The sequence below is a fragment of the Puma concolor genome, chromosome D3 (genome assembly GCF_028749965.1).
Source record: "Puma concolor isolate L17-30 chromosome D3, mPumCon1.1.hap2, whole genome shotgun sequence".
Lineage (NCBI taxonomy): Eukaryota > Metazoa > Chordata > Mammalia > Carnivora > Felidae > Puma > Puma concolor.
The window spans coordinates 58,927,294-58,951,348 of record NC_141678.1 but is presented as its reverse complement, the minus strand read 5'-3'; the positions used below and the strand labels follow the sequence as shown (position 1 = coordinate 58,951,348).

The 24,055-nt window shown below is 49.5% G+C and overlaps 1 long non-coding RNA gene across 2 annotated transcripts in view; it reads right to left on the bottom strand.

Annotated features, from left to right (window-relative positions):
• The window catches only part of LOC147575593 (uncharacterized), a 28,615-nt gene extending 4,704 nt beyond the window's left edge, over nucleotides 1-23,911 (bottom strand). Inside the window, exon 1 of one of the 2 annotated variants that reach the window (XR_015242736.1) lies at nucleotides 22,839-23,911. This is a non-coding gene — a long non-coding RNA (uncharacterized LOC147575593). Of the gene's footprint in view, nucleotides 1-7,010; nucleotides 8,326-22,838 lie in introns of those variants that run through there. The other variant, XR_015242737.1, reaches the window with a different exon arrangement.
• Nucleotides 23,912-24,055: the final 144 nt, after the last annotated feature.

Genomic DNA, 24,055 nt, shown 5'->3' with positions numbered 1-24,055 from the left:
CAGCTGCTTCAGGTTCAGAAAGCTGGTTATGATAAACGAAGACAATAGTTTTGAGGTACACTACCAATAACCAGTCAACGTAGGAGAGACCCACCGATGCTGTTCCCCTCAGGCCTGCAAACCCAATCGCCTAGAGACCCAGGCAGGTGGGCAGTAAGGTGTACCTGCAGGGTGATGTCCTGTCTGCTCGGCCCTAGGAACAAGGGCCCAATGTGCCCAGACCTTCTGAAGTCTCTTTTTAAATCTTAGCAACTAATTAAAATTATAAGTCTGTCTGCAAGCAAGTACACTAATTAGTTAATTAATTAATTAATTAAGCAAGCGAGCAAAAACAGTCAATTTTTCAAAGTCCATACCCTGATCTTAACAATCCCAGTAAAATAGTGGCACCTGGGTGGCTGAGTCGGTTGTGTCAGACTTCAGCTCATGATCTCACAGTTCCGGGGTTCGAGCCCAAGCCCGGCGTCTGGCTGTGCTGACAGCTCACAGCCTGGAGCCTGCTTAGATTCTGTTGTCTCCCTCTCTCTCTGCCCTTCCCCCACTCGCACACATACACACTCTCTAAAAATAAACATATAAAAAAAAAAAATCCCAGTAAAACAGGAAAGGACAGGACTGCTCCTCAAATCCCATTATCCAAAGATATCCTTGATCTGATTCAAAACGCAAGTCCTTTCTCGGGGTCCTCATCCTGCCCTCCAGGACTGAGGACAGCCTTTCGCTCCGCAGCTGGGGTAAGCAGCTCTACCCCAGCACAGTGCGACGTTTAGGAACAAACGCGTACTTCCCAAATTAAACCCAAGTTAAACCTTGCCCTGGTTTAGACTTCCAGGTCCTCTGCGGCACCTCTAAGTTCAGGTTCATTCATAGCTGATTTTAAAAGTGATGGACCAAAAGCCACCAACCTCCTGACTGCAGTATCTCAACCATCCCCACCATCCACGAGCCTCTTCGGCCTGGAGAAGCCCCTGCGACGTAACTTTCCCCAAGGCGCGCGCACGCGCACGCACGCACTGACACACGTGCGCGCACGCACACATGCGCTCTGGGAAAGGGCGACGCTATGAGGAAAAGGTACGTTCCGCTTTAACAATATCCTAACCATAGAACTACCCCAGGATTTTTTTCAGAAGCTTTTAAAAACGAGCACAACCCACTCATCAAACGATCGATGAAAACGGGAATAGTAAAGCCGGTGATAAGTGAAGTTTAAATTTGACGAGGCAGCACTGCTCGCTCAAATGGTGAGTGGGGAGCCTACCCCACTCAGCCGCGGCCCTCCTATCCAGGAGCGCAGGTGGCGTCACATTGCCTCAAGTCACTGGCCTGCAGTCCTGTGCACCAGTGAGCAGTTGGTCATGCCCATTTGACAGAGGAGAGAACAGAGGTCCAGAGAGATCATAAAGGATTTGTGCTAGAGGCAAAAAGAAACAGACTCCTCTCCCACATCTGGAATGGCATTCCCCGCCACCCTGCCTGTCCAAACCTCCTATCCCCCCAGCACTGTTATGGGGCTGGAAGCTGTATCCCAAGCATCCAAATGCAGGATCCAAGTCTTCTATTCTCCCATCTGCACCCGGAACCTAGCACGGGACAGACTGCACAGTAGGTGCTCTGGAATAGAGGTTGTGGTCACACATACAGAAAAGCCTCTCGAGTTCTGCCAAATACAATATCAGAGTCAGGGCAGCCAAGAGAGGCTGCCAGGAAGGGGACGGTGGGGTTCTGGAGGTCAGAATGCAGCAAATGCCTGCCCAGCACTCCTTGAGCTCAAAGGCTGGGATTTCATATCTGATTCTCTGCATCAGAATGATTGTTTTAAAGGGCCAAAAACATCAACAGAACACGGAACAAAAAAGATCAGCCCACTGTTAAGCCATGCTAGCTGACTACCACTCCTGCAGCCTGTCCTATGAGGCAAGGCTGTCTCCAAGAAGGCAAAAAATACGAAGTCCCCACCATTGGGAAGCTGATGATGAGTGTGGGAAGCCAGTGTGTTCCTAGACATGAATTAACCGTGAGGTTCCCATCTGAGTTCTCAGCCCCTTAAGTGCTCTTGGGGCACCCAGTTCAGATCTCTGAAAAGATGTGAGGGCACAAAAAGTCGAGAGGACTTTCACAGGAGGTTTGAACCTGGGCCTTGGACCAAAAAATGAGCAGATTGTGATGGAATACATGGTGAGGTAAAGGGGGCCATCGCAGGCAGACGCAAGAACCACAGGCTCAAAGGAGTGCAGTTGGAAATGAGACATCGGACACACCTGACCAGGAAATGGGGTCTGAATTGGGAAAAAGAGAAATGATACTAGAGGGTCAGCAGTTCACATCCATGGCCCTTCGATACTGAGGAAGAAGCTGAACTCTTTATTCACTTGGCAGGGAAAACAATATCCATGATTCCCAGCCTTTGGCGTATAGCAGAAGTGGAAACAAACATATGCAAGATGGGGAACCAAACAAACAAACCAAGAACTATCCCTAGACCCAGATGGTACCAAGGCCTAGTGTTGGACCCGAGGCACTTGCAAATGGTCTCAGGACAGGGCCAGTCTGTCCCACAGTCACCAGGGCAGTTCTGGAAGCCAGCAGGGTGTTCATGCCAGCACTTGCCTCCCACACACATACTCTTCAAGCACTTCTCAGATGGCCTTGCTGGAGCCACCTCCCACCATCACCCTGCAGTACTGCTGGGAGCACTTATTAGGAGCACCTGGACCCTCAGAGACTCTCAGCCTGAGGACAGGCTGCCCAGGTGCACTCGGGACAGCTGTTTAATAACCCATCTGTTAAACCTCTGCCAAGGGTAGGAGATACGGCTGTAGGTGATGCCCTGGGCTGATGAAGCCAGAAACAGTTTGACACTAAATACCCCTCTCCAGAGTATAAAAGGGATAAAAGAAAATTAAGACATTGAATATAAATCTGGCAAAATAAGTTATTCATTTTTCACTTCAGCTTCATAACAGGAAATATAATACATAGCTTGATATTAAAGACTCATTGTAGGAGAAAGTGGTGATGCTCTGGGAGTGATTGGAGAAGCACCTGGATAGCCCATTAAAAGGCTTCCCAGTTTACCTGCCCCAGTGCCTTTTTTTCCATTTTTCCACTATTAGACCCTTACTGATACACAAATGCCCCATTAGGAACTCCACAATCTTTTTTTTTTTTTAAGGATTAGTATAGTTTCTTCTATTTTTTATTGAAATATATTTGACATATAACATTGTATAAATTTAGGGTGTACAACCTGTTGATTCGATACATTTACATACCATAATATGATTGCCATTGAATGATAGCTAGCACCTCTTTCACACCACAAAATTACTTCTTTTTTGTGGTAGGAATAATTAATATCTAGTCTTTTAGCAAGCTTGTTGATTATAATACAATATTGCTGTTTATACTCACATACTGTGCATTAGATCTCCAGGACTTATCTATCTTCTAGCTGCAAATTTACACCCTTAAACATCACTCCTATTCTCCCACTCCCTACTCCTTAACAAACACAATTTTCCTCTCTGTTTTTCACCAGTCTGGCTTCTTTAGACTCCACAACTAAGTAATATCCTATAGTATTTGCCTCTCTGACTTATCTCACTTAGTATAATGTCTTCAAGGTCTATACACATTGTCACAAATGGCAGGATTTCCTTCTTTCTCATGACTGAATAATACTCCATTGTATATTGTATGCCACATCTTTTTTTAAATGTTTATTTATTTATTTTGAGAGAGCGTGCACTCACTTGCACAGGGGATGGGAAGAGAGAGGGAGAAAGAATCCCAAGCAGGTTCCACACCATCAGTGCAGACCCCTATGTGAGGCTCGATCTCACAAACCATGGATCATGACCTGAGCCAAAATCAAAAGCTGGATGCTTAACCAACTGAGCCATCCAGGTGCCCCACCACACCTTTATCCATTCATCTGTTAATGGACACTTAGGTTATTTCTGTATCTTGGCTATTGTGAACAATGCTATAGTAAAAATGGGAGTGCAGATATCTCTTTGAAATCCTGTTTTTACTTCCTTTGGGTAATAGAAGTGGAACTAGAAGTGGATCTGCCAGATCACGTGGTAGTTCTATTTCTAAGTTTTTGAGGAACTTCCATATTGGTTTTCCATAATGGCTGCACCAATCTACATTCCCAACCAACAGTGTACAAAGGCTCACTTTTTTCCACATCCTCACCAATACTTATCTCCTGTCCACTTGATGAGGAACTCCACAGTCTGGTTTTACCAGGCTACTTGGGGTTTCCCCAACATGGCGCACTCCCCAGATCACCAATCCTCCCTGCTGGCCAGAACACCTCCCTACCTTGTCTGCCATGTGGACTTCTGCACCTTGACTCAGCTCAAACATAGCCTGAGCTATTCCCACAGCACTGCATCCACCCTTCTTTATCACCAGCTTCATTGTTCTGTGATTTTCTCTGTAGAGGTCTGTGCCTCCCTTCCCCCCACACGAAGTCTCTGAGGACAGAGGTGAAGTCTTATTTTGTATTCCAGGTCTTTACTGGGTGCACCTAATAAATGAGTCCTAAAGGGAAATGCTAGCACCTTTGTCACTTTCTGGTATTTCTCCTATGCCAGTTTGTCAAAAAAAAAAAAAAAAAAAAAAAAAAGGCAGGATTTGATGCAGGGGAATATCAGGAACCAGACAGAAAGTCATGCCTTGGGGGAACATATGTGGTTCTTTATCTCATCAGTGAGGTAGGTGGCCATATAGAGGATAAACTGGTAAGGACTTAGGAAATGTAGAATACCCACATAGAAAGACCCTCCCAACCTGACCAGTGATGCCCAAAAGAGTAATAAGAGTTACAGTGAGGTAGAATCTTCTCATATTGACTGTCTGTCTGAGGCTTTCTGTGGCCTGGTGCCCACACTAATCATCTTACACATCTGATCTCACTTAATCCATACAACAAAACTGTTCACTTAATCCATACAACAAAACTGGGAGGTAGGTTATGCTCATCCTGACCCTGCAGGTAGGGACCCTGAGACTCAGAGCAGACAAGTAACTTGCTGACAGTCATGCAGCTGGCCACTGGAAGAGTCAGGACTCAAACCCGCTTGTCTACCTACCCCAATGCTCTTACTCTCAACTGTGCTGTCAAACAAGAAATCATGCTGGATCTGCAGGTCCCATTTGGTTGGTAAACTTGTTTATATACATTCACACTATCTTCCTCAAATCCTTTTGGACCATAGGAAGGCATTAAATAACTAATTATAAATCAATTGGGGTCTTAATAAATGAACATCCACATGTACATGCCTAAAGTCAACTCTCCCCTCAAGCGAGAGCCTCTCTGTGGGATGAGAGGTGCAGGTGTCAGACTCCTGAAGGAGGTGGTGCTATGGGACAGGAGAGAGGGTAACAGGAGAGGGAGAGGAAAGGAGAGGAGGAGAGGCTGCATGGATGAGTTGCCCATGAAGGCAGAATCTGCAGATTTTTTCCTCACAAAGCCCCTTTGCCACAGCCACTATTGCTCACGACCCTGCTTACTCACACCCAATCATCTGAAATTGCCTCATAAGGATTCCCCTGCTCCCAGTCTTTTCTACCCCAACACAGCCCTCTCATGAATGCAGCCTAAGCTCAATGAAGCCTAGCTCAGACCTGCTCTGATGCATCTGGGGACTCCTATTGCCTTCTGACTGAAGTGTAAAATTCTCAGCTCAACTCAAGGACTTCTGTACTCAGCCTCCAACCAGAGCCATCCCAGTTACTGGCTCAGATACCCCAGGCTTCAGCTTCAGGCCCAGAACATGACTCACTGCATCCCAAATGAGCCTTGCTCTCCTTGTTCTACTGTTTCTCACTCTTTCCCTCCTCCTGGAACACCACAGTCTTCTCTCAGGCTGCCAACACACATTTGCGGAGCACCTACTAGAAATTAGGCATAGTCCTGGCATGTAAGAATAGATTTCTCCTTCAAAACTTGGTGTAAATGCTGACTTCAGCATGAATGTTCATCATTCTGATGAAAAGTAACCCCATCCTTCTCTATGTACTCAAATATTTACAACATTTGGTCTTGAGCCACAGGCATGTACCTGCCTCCCCAGCCCTGTAATCTCCTTGGGGCAGAGAGTATAGCACTGATGGCAGGAAGCTCCGTTGTTGACCATGGTGAGCCTCAATCCAAGCTGTATTGGACTGATGGACAGTTCCAGAGTTTCTGGATCATCATTTCCCATTGGCATGGAAGTCACACAAATATTGTATGTTATTGAAACCATCATCAAAATACCAAGGAATGACTTCTCTAAAGGATCTACATATTTCAAAGATAATGGAAATCACACAGTGGCCTGGATAATTTTGATTTACCAGACATTTCTCTTATTATGTATCCACACAACTAAACAAACTATGTGAATCCATAACACTTCATGCTATCAGACAGAGATGCTATGCAAGTCACGATACCATGGACTGAAAATATACGTGCATTCCCTCTTGGGCTTAACTTCTAACCTCTAATGTTAAAAATAAAAGTGGATGTCAGCCTTGGGACCCATTCATTCCATCACCCAGTTGGAAACCATTTATTAAACACCCACTGTATCAAGTCCTGTAGTTGCGCTATGAAGTAAATGGACATAGTTTCTCCCTCCAAGTGTTTCTGTTCTGGTAAGGAATACAAGCCTTACTCAGATGAAGGAACCAAACTAAGCAATGCCCAGGCAAGAGCCAGGTAATGTAAAATTTTAATATGAAGGCTAAGGAAAAATCAAAGTAAAAGAAAAATCTGAACAAATTGAGGGTAATCATGAAAGATGCATTTGAACCATATTACTTTCTCAGTAGAGACTTACAATGAACCTCAGTAAACCCTGTATTAGCCATCTTAGAGTGTCAGGTCCAGATGGTTTTAGGGGACGGAGGAGCTCCAGTGTGTAAAGGAATCTAATCCTTTAGGTCTCTCATTTATTCATTAATTCCTTTATTTATTATTCAACAAATATTTGTTGAGTGCTTACCATGTGTCAGGTAATATAGTGGTGAATGAGGGGGACACGGTTCTTACAAACTCGCAGAGTTTGGAAGGCACTACAGGAGAGTGTCTTTTTTATATTGGAACTCCATGCCTTCAAATGTAGGTTGATATTCAAGTGAGTTGAATTCCTAGGCATGGAACGAATGATGATCAGGATGGAGGGGTGGTGTTTCCAGAAGCAGGATGCACATCAGGAAGAAACCTTGCTGAGAATAAATACCAGTCACAATTTATAGCATTTCAAGGTTTAAAGGTTTAAGATGGAGGTTTGGGGGGGCAGCCATGGAGAAGAAGAAAAAAAAGGAGCTTCTGCCCAAGAAAGGGAGGCCACAGAGGGTACTGCACCAGGGTCAGGCCCCACCCACAAGCTGAGACTTGGCATTGCTGACATGGATGGAAGAGCCAAGAAGTGAAAAAACAATGAAATGGGGCTGCCATCAATGAGGAAGCATCGTGCAATGCCAGCACTTGATTTGGAAAGTATTCATAGGCTTTCTTGGCTAGGATATTTAAGACAAAAATAGAAATATTCTCATCAATGATTTATAAGATTGCTTTAGAAAGATGGGGCAGAACCCAGTATCACAAAGAGTAGCAAAGCAGCCTCCTAACTTGTCACTGGGCTGGAGAGCATGGGCCAGGGGAGAGAGCTGTGAAGGTTGCTCCTTGCTCCTATCACAGAAATTAGAGCTGGAAAAAGCTGTCAGTTTAGCTGGTCTGAAACTCAGAAATCCAACCACTTTTTGGACACTTTCAGCTGCAATTTTATTCTTCTCTGGGGTAGAAGCCTCCAGATGTGATATCTGAAAATTGCATATGCATTGTAGAGAATAACAATAATATTAACAAGTCAGCAGCCAATCAGGTAGGAATGTTATTCTAAACAGAGAGCATTCTCTTCTAGATTCCACCCTTGGAAGAGGAAGAGATGGGGGCCAGGGAATGAAATAGGAACATGTTTAGAGAGAGCAGAGAGTGAGAGAAAACCTTCCCATGATAAGGTAAGGTCATTTCACAGTTATGTGCTGAGCTTATTATAAGCCCATTCCTGGATTTTGTTCATTTTCAATTATGCACGAATTGACTCCATCTCTTGGACTCTCCATCAGAAACATAGGATGGGAGAGGAAAAGTCACTCATTTCAGACCTGAGCCTCATGGCTACACTGTCGCCAGCCCCCCTGGTCCCTGATACCACCTTCCTACATGAAGCTTCCCAGCTAATCTTCCTAAAACACAAAACTTCATTAATCACCATCACAGTGGGGACAACCTTCTGCCCCTATTGCCCACTTACAGGACCAAGATCCTACTCAGATGGACATATCTGAAGCCCTCCAGTCACCCAGTCAGACTATTGTACGCACAGGGTGCCAGGCTTTGGGGTGAAGAACTGGACAAGAAAGGACAGTCATACCCTCAAGGAGTATGTAGTCTACTGGGACTGGGGGAGTGAGGAGGAATCAACCAGTAATTAATCGGTGACAACAGTGCAGATGGCTGCAAAATATAGAGTATGGTGGGAGTGCACAATGGGTTACCTATTGTGGACTCTGGGGTCAGGCAATAAGGCCTCCTTAAAGCAGTGGTGTTTGAGGAAAGATGGGAAAACTGAGCCTCAGTTAGCTAGAAAAAGAAAGGGGCCGATTCTTCCAGGACAAGGACCATTGTGATACTGAGAGAGACCTTGGGCATCTGGAGGACATGATAGGAGCATGACGAGTGAGGATGAGACTGGTACCAGCTGGGGCTGGAGACCCGGGACAGGAGGAAGGGAGAAGTGAGAGAAGACAGGCCTAGAAGGGAGGGGCCAGGGTGAGTTATGAGGCTCCTGGAATACCAAGCCAACGAGATTGGGCTTTATCCTGGAGGCAGTGGGGAGCCATCGAAGACTGTTAAGGGAACTGGTGTGACCATGTCTATGTTATAGAAAGCTCATTCTGGGTGCAGAGTGAAGTACATGCGGGTCAGAGCAGGCAAGGCCAATGCACAGAGATCAGTTGGAAGACTGTGGCAGTGGTGTAAGTAGGACAAAATGAGGATCTGGTAGGAAGGAGGCAAAAGATGCAGAAGAGCTGCCAGGACTTGGTGACCAAAGGCTTCTGCAGGATGAGAGAGAGGATATGGTCAGGAACGCGTCACATCCTGGCTGAGATGACTAAGTGATGGAGCACTGACCAAAATAGGGACTTCGGGTGGGAGAGATCTTTTTCCTCATGAGAAGGGAAAATCCCTGAGTATGAGAGTCTCCTGACAGAAACCTCTAGCAGTTGTAAATAAGAGGCTGAGGCTCCGTAAGACAAAAGGGACTGGACATGTTCATGGGAACATCAGTGCATGACAGGGGATTGCCATCCTAAATGTGGTGTCCCTAGGAGACTGCACAGCATACAAAGAAGGTGAATTAAAGGACACAACCAGGGTAACCCCAACATTTAAGGACTGGGCTGTCGAGGAGACCAGCTGGAAGTAGAAGGTAATCAAAGAGACACAAGGTGTTTCTTGAAAGAGAAAGAAGATACTGTAAACAAGTGGTTAATAGCATAAGATGAAGACTAAAGAGATAGCTACCTTGGTTCTGGCCAAGGGAGCTACCAATGACTTTCCTAAGAGTAATTTTAGTAAAGTGGGAGAGGCAACGGCAGATCTAAACGCATTATGGAACAAATGGGAAACAAAGAAGCAGAGAAAGCCAGGGGAACCACCTATTTCAAGACCTCTGGCAAGAACGGAAGGAGGGGAAGCGGCATCCTGAGAGCGGAGCAAGGGCAGGCCTTTGGAAACGAACTGGCCTGTCACACTGGGGAGCTGTCAGGGATGCCTGCAGTGGGTGTAAATAGGGAGTGAGGGAGTGGCCCCTAAGCTCTGTTCCAAATTGGAGATCTGTGCCCCTCTGGAGAATGAGACATATCAAAACAGTCATTTCCACGGAGCCTGCTTAGGATTGGGAGCCGGACAGTGGCATTAGGATGTGAGGAATAGAAAGGAGCTCGTTCCTGTGCCTCTTGGAGACTAAGAGTGTGCCTGTTCTCCCAAATGGGGTATCTGAACTGGAGGCCACACGGCTCAGGCTACTGTAAAGGACTCAAGAGGGAAGAAAGGCCAGGAAGTAACCAGTTCCATCCCCATGATAATGTCAGCCCCCCTCATCTCCATCCCGGAAGGGAGCCAGGGAAAGAGGACCAGGCTGAAAACAGATTGCATAACAGCGGTGCCAACCCACCCTCCTTCCTCTCCTCTGGGCCTTCCCTGAGGACTGAGACATTGCTCCCCTAGGATCCTGGCTGATAGGGAAGCAGGTAACACTCTGAGCCTCCACCTCCCCAAGTACGCGGTGGGCCCTGGGCTGGCCAGCTGCTGAGGCAGCCTTTCTGGGAGCCAGCCTCTCCACTTCCTGTGCCAGCCTCAGCTTCCAGCCCAGGAGCACTGGAGCAGGGAGGGGAGGAGGAAAGACAGACTGTTGGTCAAAGGTGGGGGGAGGAGTCAAAGAACAAGGAGGAAATAGCCATCTCTTACTGCAGAAGGAGTGTGTGTGTGCCTGTGAGAGACAGATAGAAACCTGGTTTCTATATCTGACCCTGGAGCGAGTCACTTTGCCTCCTCGGAAATTAATTGTGTAAAATGAGAAAAGTGGATTAGGAGATGCTTAAGGTTCCTTTCAGGTTGAAAATCCTGTGTTTCACAAATTTTGCATCTGTATATATATAGCACCCCCAGAGGCCAAAAGCATTATCAGCACAAAGCGAATATAACAAACCCCAATGAGGAAGACACGCTCACACGTGTGTCCCTGACAAACACGTGCACGCACACTCTGACACACACTTGTGTGCACACACAGGAGGGTGGGCGCTATGCTGTGCCTATAAGTGAGGAGAGTGGCTACAGCACGTTGGGACATTACACACAAAAGTTGCCGGACCGGCTTGCAGCCACACCTCTTCTACATACTAGTGAATACTAAATCTCAACTAACCTAAGCATTGGACAAATGAATCATTTTAGATTGTCAAGCTTTCTCAGTAGCTAAAGATTTACTCTTCAAATGACCAAAAGTAGTTTTAAAAGCAACCCCAGAGGGAAATATTTGGGGTATTTTTTTTAATGTGTATTTATTTTAGAGAGAGAGACAGAGAGAGAGACAGAGAGACAGAGTGCGAGCAGGGGAGGGGCAGAAAGAGAGGGAGACACAGAATCCAAAACAGGCCCCAGGCTCCAAGCTGTCAACACAGAGCCCAATGCGGTGCTCCAAACCATGAACTGTGAAATCATGACCAGAGCCCAAGTCGAACGCTTAACTGACAAAGCCACCTAGGCACCCCAGGTTTTTTTGTATTATAAATGTTCTAAGCCAATTCTGCCGAACCTGACCTCACTGTAGGTTCTTGATGGCGCTGGTTGTCTTGCTGCCCTTTCAATACACAGCGGTGTGCTGTGCCTGGGCTGGGCTCACAAAGTGGCTGACGAGGCTGTAGGATCATCCTCCAGTGTCCCTCGACCTTGTGTGTGATGAAGGTGGGGGGTGGGGATAGACAGACCACGGAAGCCTTCCCAGTTTAGAGAGAAGAGCTAGAAATAAAGACAAGGAAGGGTAGGCGGGCAGGTATCTGCCCAGAGTTGGACTTGAAGCAGGGAAAGGGGAGGGGGGCGAAAAAGGCACATTTTCAAAGGAAGCTGAAAGCTGGGGACCGGGCCCATCTCCTGCTTGGGTGGATCTGGGCAACCTGGGGCTACCACCCAGAGGGATAAAAGGAGAGTGGGCTTAGGCAGAAAAATGAGTTAATGTGAATTTCATCAATTCTTTCCCTAACGTGTGGGAGAACTCCAGAAGCTTTCTGGTTGCCATCTAGGGCAAGAAATGGAGTAAGAGGAGTGCCTGGATGGCTCAATCAGTTAAGCATCAGACTTCAGCTTGGGTCATGACCTCATGGCTCGTGAGTTCGAGCTCTGCGTCAGGCTCTGAGCATCGGGCTCGGTGCTGACAGCTCAGAGCCTGGAGCCTGCTTCAGATTCTGTGTCTCCCTCTCGCTCTGCCCCTCCCCAACTCATGTTCTGTCTCTCTCTCTCTCAAAAATAAATAAACATTAAAAAAAAAATTAAGAAACCCAGGAAGAGAATGAGGCAGGTGGGTGTAGGAGGAGCTGAGACTCAGGCTCCCAGTGATCCTGATGATGGCTGGAGCCTCATGCGCAAAGGAGCCTGCCAACTCCCACTCTGGGGTGCCCAGGGTGGAGACCATGGCTACCAGACCCTAGGGAGCCCATTGAGGTCCCCAATGACCGCACAAGGACAACCCAAGGCCCCCTTCCCACCACAGGGTATGTAAGCTCCCCTCACCTCAGCTGCCATTTTGGTTGGAGAGGAGATGGGGAGAAGATCCTCCAAAGATGGATGGTTTGCCCATATAAGACAGGATTACCCTGAAAAGAGAGTGAGTGGCCCTTTACAAGCACTTTTGAAGGCTTTCTGTCCCCTTGACACAGAAGAGATGGAGCCCTGGGGCAGGAGAATAAAATGGCAGTTAGAGAAAATAAAGACCATGGCACATTTGCCCCATCAATGTAGTCTCCAAATGCTACTGCAGGTGGCAGGTGGTATGGCTGGTTCTGGCCCCTGTGCTCACCTGTGCTGCCCCTGCCTGAGGATCCCTTCCTAGCCCTTCAGGAGAGATCTCACCCCTGGGCTGATGGCCAGATGACAGGGGCATTTGCAGCCTGAGAGTCGGGGCAGGGCTGGGAGATGACAGGGTCCGCACCAGGGTGGCTGGCCAGAAGCCAAGGCAGAAGGCCCACTGCCTCCCTCTGAACCGATGACTCTACGGTGGCATCCAAGAGGGAAGCCTGGCTGTTCCTGAGGCACCAGACAATCCTCATGGCAGTTCACCTTCAGGCCAGCCTCAGACTTAGCCTGTAAGATTTGAGGGACCAGAGAGGGCCTTGGGCTCCCCAAAACCTATATCCCAACAGTCTTCTTGCTGAGAATCTGTTTCCAAGACAAAGAACTGAAAAATGCAAGCAGGTGTGAGGAACATTCAGGCAAAGGGTGAGTGAGCCTGGAAGGGGAAAGGAAGTGTCCCTGGGGCAAAGCTGGAGAGGAACATTCAGCCTGGGGCCTAGGTAGGTAGGTGGACTAGGCCACAGGCCTCCTGGTCCTCCGCCACTGACAGCCCAGAGCTCAGTGCAACCGCTGGTACGACAGCAGCCAGGAAGACCCTCTGCACACAGTAACCTTCAAAGCCTTTCAGCTCTCAGGCCCTAGGTCCCTCTAGCCTACAGTCGGGTGAGTCCTGACTCTACTCACCTTAGGCCCCAACGGGCCACACAGCCCATTGTCACCACCGCACTCTAGATCCTGCACACACATACGCACACACATATGTGCTCACTGACAGACACACAGAGACACATGCCAAGATAGCCAGCACTCAGGATAAAGGCCCTCACTTAGGGTCTGGACACTTTCTTTTGTCCCTCTGGTCACTTAATTAATAGATTCTGAATGGTGTGATAATACCAACACCCTCAGACTCTGCCCTCTCCCAACGGTGGCACAGAACCTACATGTCCTTTCACGGCCTAGGATCAACTTATGTCATCAGCATCAGCATCAGCATCACCACTATCATGGCCAGGTAGAGCCATAGACATAATGCAAATGTCTACCATACAGGTAGGGGAGGAACTTGTCAGGAGCAGAAGGATCAGGCTCTGGGAGAGAGGCTTAAGAGAATATGAGGCAAAGTTCGGGGAAGGGGAGACTCAAACACTGACCGGAGCTCAGCTGTATCCAGTCTGTGCACAGAGATGCTTTGTGAATCAACACGGCAGAGGAGGGGCAAGCAGGGGGACTCATGATCTGCCTTCACGGGATCCAGGGCACCTGGTTCCAACTCGAGGGTCACAAGCATTCAGAGTAGTGGAGACCAGTGCTACTGCAGTGATGGAGCCGGCTTTCCAAAGGAGGGAACACTGAGCAGCACCACTAAGGTGGGGTAGGACTTGTGATGAAGACAGCTGACAGCACAGCATCAGGATTAAACAAGCGAACAGTGGAGTCAACCAACCTGATTTTGAATTTTTGCTCTGTCACTTCCTAGCTGTGTGGTCCTAGGAAAGACACCCAACCTCTCTGGTCTTCAGTAGCCTGGTATGTAAAATGCCAATGCCTCCCTTATAAGGATGCAGAGAGAATGAACTAAGCCTGTAAAGGGGCTGGGCTATAGTAAGCAGGAGCATCAGGTGTGGGTAGACAAAGGCACAGAGGCTGAAATGAGACAATGCATGGATAGGGGCAGAGGAAGAGGATGGCCGTGGATGGCCCAGAGAAGTGGGGCACCCAGGCTGGATGAGGCTGTGGCTGGAGCAGGCTGCCTCTGAGGCCCCATCTCTGAAGAAGATGCAGCTGCGGAGGGGGACAGCCCTGTGGAACAGGTTGTCAGTCCAGCCCTTCAGGGGCTTTCTTCCCATTGGCCACGACTCTGACAGGGAAATCAGCAGGCTGGCGGTGCAGGCCTGGGCAGCGCAACAGACAAGGCCCTGGGGACAGCTTAAGTGGACAATAATTGCAGGTTATTATATACCGGGCTGCAGCCAAAAGCCAGGCGGCTATTAAGTGTGATTGGGAGAAATAATCAGGAGGAGGAGGATGGATGTGAGAACTAGGCTGTTCTTTCTGTTCTCAAGGCCGCTGTGAGTCCGGGACTGTGCAGAGGCAGGGACAGGGTGGGTGGGAAAAGGAGCAGATCTACAATATAAATACCCTGCATTCTGAGAAGCCATCCCACCCTTGCCTCTGGCCCTCCCCACTCCCCAGGAGGTACTGAGCAAGGATTACCATCCCCATCTCATAAATCAGAGAATGAGGTCCAGAGAGGGGAACCAGGTGACCCAAGGGCACACAAGTTTTGCCTGAATCCCATCAGAGCCTGGATTAAGCCCCCTCTGTTGCTCGATGGCCACAGAAGTGACTCCTGACATGAAACCCCATCAAGCCCTGACTCTGCTCTCAGAGGTTGAGCAGGAATCATCTCTGAACTGGGACTGGGAACTGTCACTAAGACCCAAAGGGGGCACAGATCCCACTGTGTGGCTGCCAGCTCATAGGTCAGGACAAGGGCAGGCAACAGGGAAATGGGGAGGGGGCAAGTTTATAACAATATCATTGGCTATTTCTTAGGGCTTTATACATTCATTAGATGCCTCTCTGGGATAAAAAGAGAATTTTATGCCAAGTGTATAACTGAGGATACCAAGCGGGATTACATGACCTGTCCAAGGTGGGACAGTGATGCTGTCAATAACAAGGCCCATGTGACAATTGCTGGATAGGGGCCTATAAACCACACCCCAGATCTGTCTATCGGAGAAGACCTTGCAGAGGTGACCCTAAATCTGCCTTCTGCCACCAGGCCAGTACTTGTGATTTTATCCCTGCCAGCCAGAATTTCCCATTGCATCAGGATGAGAGGTCGTCCTTTTCTTTCTGAGCCAAGGGTGGCATAAGGTTGTGGCCCAAGGGGTGACACTGCCCTCATATGATGTGTGGATCACACATCCCCACCCTTCTACTTCCCACTCCTCAGCTTCCCCAAGCCCACAACTCATTTTAGAAATACAGATGACCAGCCTCGTCCCAGAAGCACAAACACCATGGGCATCTTCAAGGAGGTGCCCAGAGACCTTCATTATTTCCTATTGGCATTATTTTATACAGACAGCCCTACGCTGATGGAAACACCAATGGAGGCCAATGAGAGAATATGTATATGTCAGTAGGCAGTAGACCAACCCCTCTTACAAACACAACACCTCAGCAGATATCCAGGAAAGTCACACACAAGGCTCAGTGCCATCCTCGGTTCTGATGGTCTGCCCCTCCTTCCTGGGATTGCCTCTCCCCAGCCAGGCCTCCCCAGCCAGGCCTCCCCAACCCTGGTCTGGAAATGACCCTGCTTTGGGTCACATGAGAGTTGAAACCTGGCGCAGGGAGGGATCAATTACATTGTGACTCAGCGAGAGGGCACAGAGCCAGGGAGTGAGTCACAGAGCTTGCCCACCCTTCCCCTTCCCAGGAAGGGGCAGCAGGAGGGGGGCAGTCACGCGGGCCTGTGTGGGAGCCTCCCATGTGTCCGGGTACAGGCTCTCCGACAGTGTGGGGGAAGTACCAGGTCTGTGCTACAGTGTGGGGCCCCTTCCTAAAGCTGAATGCAGGTGAGCGTCACTGAGCAGCCACGTTGAAACTCATGGGGCCCCTCCCCCAAACCGTTTCCTACAACATGGTACCCACAACCAGAGACAGGTTCCTCTCCTCTCCTCCACACAGTGCGAGGACCACTGAGGGGAAACCGAAACTGCCCTCTCCCTTAGAAAATGTCCGTGTCCTCTTACACATTTTTTAAATGCTATTTTTGGCCAGCTTATATTTATACCTGGAAAGGAGAGACTTAGTTTACTTTTGAATAAATACAATAAAAGTAACAGCTAATATTGATGGGCACCTGCTATGTGGCAGGCACTAAGTTACCTCTTTGAATCGTTCATTATCTCTTCATGATAGCTGTACGCAGTGTTATTATGCCCATGTTTCCGATGTGGAAACGGAGACTCAGAGAACATGACTTATATTGCTGGTAAGCTAAAGATATATCTGGTCCTAGGGGTACCTAGGTGGCTCCGTTGGTTAAGCATCCAACTCTTGGTTTCGGCTCAGGTCATGATCTCAACGGTTTCATGAGTCTGAGCCCTGAGTCCGGACAGTGTGGAGCCTGCTTGGGATTTTCCCTCTGTCTGTCTGTCTGTCTCTCTCTCTCTGCACCTTCACCACTTGAGCTGCCTCTGTCTCTCTCAAGTAAATTAATTAATTTAAAAGAAAAACTGACCGGTAGGGTTCTGAAGCCCAAACTCTTTCTATACACAATGCAGGCACCTTTGCATATGTGTATATATAGTATAGAAACTTGAGTCTTATATGCATATTTTAAAGGATTAAATGCCCAGTGGTATTTATAGACTGTATTTCTTTAAATTTTACCCCTTGAGCAAAATTTATATTAGTGTGTCTGTTCAGTAATAGACCAGAATTTATATATGTGTATATAATATATATATATATATATATATATATATATATATATATATATATATATATATATATAGTAACACTTTGGAAGACTTTAAGCTTATTAAAAGAAGGCTGCCATCTGGAAATTATTTGGGGGAGGGAGTGGTTCTTGAAAACCTGTGGCATCTCCTTTAAATGTGACTAGTGGTAACAAACCTTCATCCTTTGGATATAGAAATGATCTTTGGAAAATGGGCCCAAAATAGTGCCCCTCCAGTTCAGCACATGTGTGTTGGGGGTGATTTCTCCCTTCTCAGCCATCCTTCATAAATACCCAGGTGCCTTTTTTGTCCCAGTCTTACACCACTGATCACATTCTTCCCTGTCATCAGCAACTGGTCAGCCTGTGGTCAGTGAGTCCCCACCCTGAGTCTTTCTTGTGAGCCAGCCCTGCTGTAAACCTCTCCTCCCAAGGCTACAGACCATCCCTGAAACAACAGCCTACATTCCTTCCATGACCTTCAGGGCCCAACTTGACTGCCCACGTGCCCTCTCCATCCTCATCACCAGCCTCTCCTTCCCTCTCCCCAGGTGATGTAGCTGAGGCCTCCTTGCCAAGCTCTTGTCTGTATCCAGCTGCTGGGTGAGGGAGCTGGGGCGGGGGGGGGGGGGGGGGGGCACCCAGGCAGGTGAGCCTGAGGCCCCCACATAACAACCCTTGGAAGATCTGGCCTGGTGTAATTGTCCTGCAGGCTCACCTTCCTGAGCCCCTACCCAGTTGGGGGTCTCCCTATACCACCAAGCCATGTCACTCCCTCATAGCATCTGCACCGTCCCCGGATGCTGAATGTCTTAACCAGGGCTCTGGCTGAAGGACTGCGGGCTGGACTTGGGGGGCCTGGCTGCAGTGGGAGAATTAACATTAAAAAGCCCGTGTAGAAGCCGTGTTTTCAGCAACATTATCAGAGAAATCGTGGCCATGAGAAAGTGACGTTTATCCACAGCATTGTGCGTGTAATAAATACAACTTACTATTCCAGTTTCTAAAGTGAGCCCAGTGTCTGAAAACCTCAGGGCTCATGTACAATAAATTAACATAATTAAAAACTAATTAGTAAAACATCACAATTAAAAGGACTTGCTGCGGCAACACCTCTCAGGTAAGAAGAGGCTGCGTAGTGCCGGCAGCCAGTACCTAGGGCAGGCCCCAAGAAGAGGCCGTGATGCAGGCCTGGCCCTCCGGGAAGGCTTCCCGCCTCCTCCCCCCCCCCCCCCCCCCCAGGAGCACCTTGAGAAACAGCCTTGCAGCAAGTGAGGACACCCACTTCGGGTCCAATGCCGCCACCACCAGAGGGGCCGCCCCGCCTCCCGCGTATGCTGGGGGAGGGGCCTCCGCCAGCCCTCAGACTGGGGCCTCTCTGTTAGTGGGGCTCCTATACTACCAGCTGGCCCGACGTGCATTTACTCATTTAATCCCCACAACAATTTTAATAGGTTCTATTCCTCTTCCTATTTTACAAATGAGGAAACTGAGCCACGGAGAGGTTAAATAACCTACCCAAGGTCATAGAGCTAGTAAGTGGGAGACTTTGAAGCCAAGGAGTCTGGTTCTGCCAGCTTTACCTAAGTGCCGCGGTAAAGGCACCTGCTTCTGTCCGACTCAGTGCTGCCTGGCCAGGGCTCCCTTTGAAAACATGTGAATTATTTGGGGAAGATAAGGAGTAAATTCCTAACCCTTCCATGAAACAAGTTAATTTCATCTACACCTTTCTGTGGCCCATTTTGACCCTCAGTCCCTGCTCTCCTCTTATTTTTTTACATGAGAACTGTGAGTCAGCCTCACAGACATGTCACTGTCTCACCTTCTTGGATGTGATGTGAGGAAGGAAAGGAGGGTGGAAGAAAGGACAGCGGTCTCCATTTTCTGGAGGAGAAAGCTGAGGCCAGGAAAGCCATAACTCCGGTTCCTCCTGCACTTCCCGGCCCCTGCCCATGCAGGGTGCCTGGGCTGCAGGACTCCAGATCCCTTTACCCCACTTCTTGGGCTGCCTTTCCATTTCCTACCTGTCCTCTGCAAAAGTGAGGAAAAGCCCCAGTTGGCAAAGAAGCAGAGAACAGGAGCATGTTCCCATGCCAGGAACAAGGAATATCCATGCTGACCACCCAAAGGCCTAGAGACTCCCCAAAGCAACCCCCCACCATCGCCCAGAGCCCAGGAGTCCCCACAAGACCATAGCCATATGTCCCTGGGGCTCAACCAGCAAGGAAGGAAGCCCGAAGGCCCCTCTCTTGCCAGCCCTGGCACTTGTCTGAGCTATAAGAGGCAGCCCAGTCCCTTCTGGGGAGCTCCTGGGTTTCCTAAAACACATAGCATCCTAACTCAGTTCTCTTCCTCCCTCCATGCATTTGCTCGCCTGGCCAGGTGTACTGTTGGCTCAGGACAGGACAAGGGGATCCTTCGATTGTCTTCTCTCACTGGCTGGAGGCTGCTAAAGTTAACTGAGAGAAGGTAGGGACCCTTTTCCTCTTCCTTTCCACCTCAATTAGTGCTTCTTGTATCACTGAACCTTCCCAAATTATTCACAGAGAAGTCCTAAGCTTGTGGAGAAGACCAGAAACAGACTTCTGAGGCTGCCTTCAAAGCCGCATCTTGCCCACCCCCACCTACTTCCACATATGAGCCCCCTCTAGAAGCATCTACCTTCTATCATGTGAGAACCCACTACACTCACCAGACCTGGCAATTCCATCCACTGCCTCAACCTCTCTCCTCTCTTCCTAAGCTGACACCTCCACCTTCCTATAGGGCCAGAGTTCTCTCCACCAGAGAGCCTTCCGGGGGTGCCAATGCCTACAGAAGCTGCAGCTTCTCCAGGTTCCCAGGGCACACATCACCAGCACCTTTCACTCTATGCCTTGGTGGCCTCACGCCCTAGTGTGGTGGCTCTTGTCTGAGTCAACCTCTTTGCCTAAATCCATGAGCTCTCTGCAGAGGGCAAGTGACTCTCCTGGTCTCCAGCCTCCCCCCACTGACCTCTGCAGGTCTGGGCTGAGCAGTCACTCCACAGAGACACTTAGTGGTCTGGTCTCTGGAGAGACTTGAGCAGACCACAGCTCTCTTTTTAGCTTGTTCTCAACATAGCCTTGGAGAACCAGCTGCTTCTTGCCCTCCTGGGCCTTAGGCCAGGCCATCACCCAGCTCTCTGGCCATCTACCACCTTCTGCCTCTTGCCTTCACAAGCCCTGCTCTCCCCCAACAAGGCTGCTGCCCAACCCCCACCCTCCCATCACAGATTCTCCCACACAATTTGGATTGTTTTCTATTTTCTTGCATGTGGAACTCCTCAGGCCTGGAAGACATTTAACCATCTGTTGCCATTTGGTGTTCTGGGGCTTTTCACTTGGTACAACTTTGGTGTCTCTAACTAGACAGTGGGTTCTTCCCAGTCCTGTCCTTTCTCTGCTGCTTCCAGAGGGAGACTGGAAGCATTCCGTGAATACAAGAATGACCGTGTGGTGATGTCTCCAAGCCAAGCCCTGCAGCCCAGGGAGGCTAAACTGCTGTGTGGATTCTAGATGGATTGTTCTCATCCCTGGCTTTGAACTTCTTCTGGAAGAGAGTCTGCCTAGGCCCCTGCAGCTCCCCATCCTTAGGACCTAGACGAATGAATACAGCATCACCCCCTCCTCCAAGTCAGATTAGCCATAGGTATCTAGAAATTCCATTCTGAGCACCTACTGTGTGCTCATGCCTGTCAAGAGAGGTTGCAGAGGGTGAAGAGGGGCCAGATTACTGGGCTCCTGCCTTCCACCATTTCCCAATCTAGATGGAGAGAGAAGACTCATAGGCAGGAGAGCCAAAGCAGGTCTCAGGGCGTGTGGCCATGGCCAGGGCTGCAGAATGTGGTTCAGTGGGTGCTAGAGAGAGGAGAATGATGGTGGCTCCACTGAAGGGAAGCTGAACACAAAGAAGGTTTCCTCCTCCCTTGAGGGGGAGAAGCAAAGGGAAGTGAGGTGCAGGAGGCAATGGTAAGGCCTGCAAAACTACACCATCTGAGCCAAGATCCCCACCACACAGGGCTTCCTGACATCCCTAAAGATGAATCAGCAACAAAATGTAAACCCCAAACACAGAGAGAAAATGAGAAGCAATTGTTCCCAACTCCCTTTTCCATTTGCTGGCCTTCTCTCTCTCTCTCAGTGGATGGAATAATTGTGGCCATGAAGTGGCACTTGAAGAAAAAGTTTTAAATCTGTTTAAATGTCACAGTGAGTAATACTTTGCCCCCATCTTTCCCTAGTTACATTTCTCTTTGATGTTCTAAGGTTAAAAAAAAAAATTAGCTCAAGTCTTTCTAGAATATCAAGGGCAAGGATACCAGAGAGCCAACCTAGCCACATTCCTTACTATTTTCTTTGGGGTCCTGCTCCTTTATTACATTAGTTCGAGACACCTGTCGGTGTTGTTTTATCCCCAGTACTCTGCGGTGGCAAAACAGTGGGAGCCTAAGAGATCCAGCTCTGTGCCTTTAAGAGATCTATGCCTTGGCAGAAGCTGTTTCTGCCGCTGTTAATACAAGGTAGCTCAGTTATATGGGGCCTGGTGTCCTGGTGGCTTCTGTCCCAGCAGTGTGGGGAGAGGTAGGGCATTTTACCACATAGGTGCCAGAGAGCTGAGAGGTGAGGAATGTGTTACCCCCTAAGGGGAGACAGTCCAAATCCAAAATAAGCCATCCTCAGGTGGGGAGACAGGGGAGCGTGAGGTACCTTCCCTAGGGAAGACGGAGCTTTCCACAGCTTTGGGTCCACATGTGGAGAGAGACAGGGAGAGGGGGCTGTGGTGCAGGGGGCACAGATGCAGTCCTGGAGGGAGTTGATGCTATACCTTATGGCAGTATTTTTGCAGGTATCTGAAATAACCAGATGCCCCCTTCCATTAACAACTCCACTCTCCCACTCACTCCTGCCCAGGGACTGCTTTTATTTATGTATTGGCTATTATTATTAATAATAAGATGAATAATGAAACACCTGTGAATAATTTACTTGGACCTGGGCAGGGCTGGGGTGGGGGCAGGAAGAAGTGGAAGATAAACCACAGCTGCCCTCCCCTGTGCTGGCACCTTCTTTCCCAGCCCCCACCCCCACCCCAGCTCACTTCCTTCTCTTCCCCCAGACCTAGCTTTGCTTTAAGGAGGTGGCAGGGAGGGAGAGAGAGAGAGAGAGAGAGAGAGAGAGAGAGAGAGACCTCAAGCAGGAATTACTCTCCTAAACTCCCCTGTTATGGCATAAAATACATCCCACTCCATTGTGATATCCTGGGAGGTAAGCACCACAAAATGATGTTAGAGGAGATATTTCGGACAAAGATACTGGCCTCTGCTGATGTGTCCTGAGGGGAAGGGGAGGAGGGGAGTCTCAGACTGGTGCGCGCACGCACACACACAGCCAGAATGTGGATACAAACGGTCTATGTGCACAGCCACACTGCACCCACACAAGCACTTACACACAGTCCTGATAAGACACAGGCACACATCTCTAAGCCACCAGCTCAAACCCTCTGTGTGCCTACTGGGGACATGCCACCTTATGACAGCACTTCATAGGCACACCACGCACACAGCTACCTTGCAGAGAGGCCCTATGTGTGAGTTTCTGTTCGATTCCATCAACTCTGGCGATTCTTAGGCCGTCATATAACACTGGATAATGTAAGCCCAGAACCGAGTTATGAATCAACTATACTTACACACGATTCCATCAAGAAAAGACAGAAGAATCTTAAAATGAAAGGATGAAGTTCCACAGCTCTCAGAATTGTACTTGCTGTTTGGTCACTCGCCCTGGATCCTCAGGGAGAGGTGTCCCAGGTGGGCTTGGGGCCTGGGGCTGAGAACCTCGGGGCCTCCTCAGGCCTCCTCCTGGCGCTGGAGAGCTCCGCGTTGTGGTTGTACCAAACGGGCTTGGTTTCGGTATTCAGGCAGCTGGGGTCTCATTTCTTTAAATAAAATTGTAAACATATTGTCTAATAACATCATGTAATCCGAGGGTAAGAAAAGAGAAACCCAGGACACCCGAAGGGGGCCGGTGGGGGTCCAGCCAGAGTCAGGCCGGCAGCTTTGCCCCTGCAACTCGCAGGGGAGCGGGCGCGTTATTTTAATTTGCCCGGCTTCTGAAGCCATTGAGAAGAGGCTGCCCTGGAAAAGCAAATGTGGGAGAGGATGAGGGGCAGGTAAATATCATTAAAATGAAAATCTGCTCTCCCAACCCAAGTTCACCACCAGCATTCGCCCCCAGAGGCGGGGCTGCTTGGACCCGGCTCCCGCGCCGGCCACTCCCTCTCCTGCGCGGCCGAGGCTCTGGCCCCCGCGGTCCTGGTGGGGAACCCGGCAAAGTCGGGCTGGGCGGCCGGACCCTTGGCTCCAGCCCGCAGACGCGACTCCGAGCCTCGCACTTCTGGAGAGGGAGGCGCCGCCAACGAAGCCCGCGGGGGCAGCGCACGCCGCGCGAGTCTGGGTCCGGCCGCAGTCCGGATAGCGATTCGGGGGCTTTATTTCTTTGATGGTGAATTAAGGAAAAAATTTCAATTTGAACCGGTAACGCAGACGAGGGCCAAATCAAGCCGGTCCCTCGCGCTGGCTCAGCGACCCGGCACGGCACCCAGATCCCTGCCTCCTTCCACGGCGGGCGAGCCGGCCGAGACGCCGGGCTCCTACCTTCCTCCCGCCAGCCGCTTGCCGGACCAGCCGCCGCGTTTCCGGGCGGGGGAGGCCGTCCGGGACCGAAACACCCACCTCCAGCCTTCGCAGGCGGGCTGGGACGAGGATCGGGCCCCGGATCTCTACGCCCCGTCCCCCCGCCCCCCCCCCCCCCCAGCGAGGCCCAACTGCTCCCCCAGTTCCGACCTCCCAGGTGGCTCGGGTGGCGGCAGATGCCGTGCGGGAGGGCGAAGATTTGGGGCTGCTC